At 34.0% G+C, this 3021-nt stretch overlaps 1 protein-coding gene across 1 annotated transcript in view; it reads left to right on the top strand.

Annotated features, from left to right (window-relative positions):
* Positions 1 to 3021, top strand: part of MGAM2 (maltase-glucoamylase 2 (putative)) — a 92460-nt gene that overhangs the window by 35115 nt on the left and 54324 nt on the right. The window lies entirely within an intron of this gene.

Genomic DNA, 3021 nt, shown 5'->3' with positions numbered 1-3021 from the left:
TATAGATGTTTATTTTCAAATTTATTTTAGGTTAGCATTTGTCTCATATTGATGTTTGCTTTTGTTTTGCTATTTCCTTTATGGCATTTCCTCTTTCCATTTAGGGTCCCATTGTATGTATTAATGTATTTATTATATGTATTAATGTGTATACATTCTATATGTATGTTTGCAGTTATACTTTGTTCATACGTTTTCATATTTGCATTTTATATTGTAGTCATAAATTTAATTTGCTTACATTTATTTTATACTTATAATGTATTTATATCTAGTTCAATCTCATATTTATTTCATTTACATTTTATTTTATTCTTCCATTTATTATAGTTATATTTATTATGAACTGTATTTATATTGATGTACTTTATACATATTTATAGTAGATGATATGTTATATTTATGTTTATATTTATTTACAGAAAGATTAACATGCAATGTATATTTTATGTGTTATTTTATATGTATGTTTAAATTGTATTTTATTTGCATACATGTTTCTATATAATTCATCATTTTAAATGTTTCTATTTATTTTTTATTTATGGTAATGATCATATAATATTAATTTTCATTTTATATTTACATTTAATTTATATATTTTAATTTGCCATGCATTTACATTTAATTTGCATTCGTATGAATTTTGTTTCTAGTTAAGTTTATGTACAACTGTTATAATATTTAATTGATTTCATGTATACTTATATTACAACTGTTCAATATAATACCACTCATTGCCACTGAGACCATCCTGACTCATAACAGCGCTGCAGGGCAGACGAGAACCGCCCTGTGGGTCCCAGGACTGCGACTCTGTACAGGAGGAGAAAGGCTCATCTTTCTCCCTCAGAGCAGCTGGTGGTTTCAAACTGCTGCCTTTGTGGTTGACAGCTCAATGCATAAACCCACTGCACCACCAGTGCAACATAGTATTATGCATTATAAAACGTTTTCAATTTTTATACAATATAATTATTTATATGATTATATCTTATCGATTATACTTATATATATTGTATTCATGTATTTATTTTAGGTATATGTTATGTTTATATTCAATTTTATGTTTGTTTTACATTTGTATTTATTTTAATAGATTACCCTTTGTATATTTTTAATACACAATGTTCAGTTTGAAGTTTAATTTTTAGTACTATTCTATTCCCAGATGTTTATATCTATTTTAAGTGCATATTTGATATTTTTATTTTTAAGGGATCTGTTCTCTTGATTGAGACCTAGAATAACTTTAAGATAGGGCTTTCCCCAACATTAAATAAATAAATAAAAGGCAACTTTTTGCACCTCCTCCCTCCCACCGCTGTCGCGCAGGTGAACAGGGGAGGTCATGTCAAAGGGAACCACTGGGAAGCCAGCTGACAAATGGGGTAGAAACGAGGATCATTTCCTTTTGGGGTGCAGCTACCTCAGGCTCCTCTTTCATCTAGAAGACAAGGAAGTGGGTGCAGCCCTCAGGGTGCAAACATGCTAGGACGCACACAGGCCATCTACCTGGGAGCAGGTTCTGGGCCTGCAGTTAGGTGTCCTGGCGCAGTTTCAAGAGGGACTTTCTGAGCCTGCGGGAGGACCTGCGGGAACCGCTGCAGCAGCGCCTTTAAAAAGACAGCCTTGTCTCCAAATGGCCAGCGGGTGGATGGGGGCTTCCTGGGGCTGCCCTTCCTTATGCCCACTTCTGGGCAAAGAAGGCCAGTTTCCTGCGGTGTCACTCTTCCTCCAGAAAGCAGAAGCCATGAAGTTGCCTGGCAGCTCCGTCCAGAGACCGTTGCTCCCGGCACAGTGGCTGCAGCAAGGGTTCAAATCGCCCCAGCGAGGATGCACTGTGTGCTAGGGTCCCCGTGAGCCAGACTGAGTCCACCCACCTGACATGCTGTCTACACTCATTTTCCTGTCTCATTGAATTTATATTCCATTTGATGTCACTTAGAATTTAACTTTGCTTTGATTTTAATTTGCCTATTCGTTTTTATTTTAGACTTATGTTTACGTTTTTACACATTTTAATAGTAATATCAAAGACATACAAATTAAATAGAAACATCAAAATTGAAATCTGTAAATTAAAAGGGATTTACATGAAACATTAATATAATGCTAGAGTATGTATTGAAAATATATAAGAATGAATAAAATATAGGATAGAGGAAATATAAAATGTAAATAGAAGCAAGCATAAATGAAATATAGGTACATATGTAATTGTGTTTGCTTTATGTTGTTTAATCATGTTTATATTTATTGTAATCTCTTTGTTTTATTCATATTTATTTTTGTCTGATTATTTTATATTTTATGTAATATTTATGCTTATATATAATTTATATTTATGTATTTTTTCACAATTATATTTATTTAAACTAACATTTGATTTAACTATATTTTGTTTATATTATGTTTACTTTCTTTTAAACTTCCATTTAAATTTAATTTACATTTATTCACAATGTGGCTTGAATGTAATGTTTTCACCCAATGACAATCAGCAAGCCTTTGGGGGAAATGAGGAAGAATGTGTGCACAAAAACAGGGATCCTATTAATTTAATATTCAGTAATTAAAAAACAAACAAGCAAATCTCAAATTCACTGCCATCGAGTCGATGCCGACTCATAGCAGTCCTAAGGTCAGCAGTTTGAAACCACCAGCCAGCCCGGTGGGAGAAAGATAAGACTTGGCTCTTGGTTCCCATAAAGATTTACAGTCTCAAAAACCCACAGGAGCAGTTCGACCCTGTCCCATAGGGTCGTCATGACTCAGTGATTTCTCATTCACTCACTCACCCACTCACTCACTCACTCACTCACTCACTCACTCACTCACCCACTCACCCACTCACTCACCCACTCACTCACTCACTCACCCTCATCTAGTCAGGACTTACACTAATTCAAGCCATCTCTTTTGAAATAGCCAATACCCTCTCATTGAAATTTCTGATAGTTTGATTGGTTCTTCCAATGAGTCTGATATAATTAAAATATACTCGTCCCCCTCCGTCCC

Source organism: Echinops telfairi, unplaced genomic scaffold, assembly GCF_000313985.2.
Source record: "Echinops telfairi isolate 266 unplaced genomic scaffold, ASM31398v2 ScPeMD7_23;HRSCAF=83, whole genome shotgun sequence".
NCBI lineage: Eukaryota > Metazoa > Chordata > Mammalia > Afrosoricida > Tenrecidae > Echinops > Echinops telfairi.
Note: the sequence above shows the minus strand (reverse complement) of the source record. Positions and strands in the feature narration are given on the sequence as shown.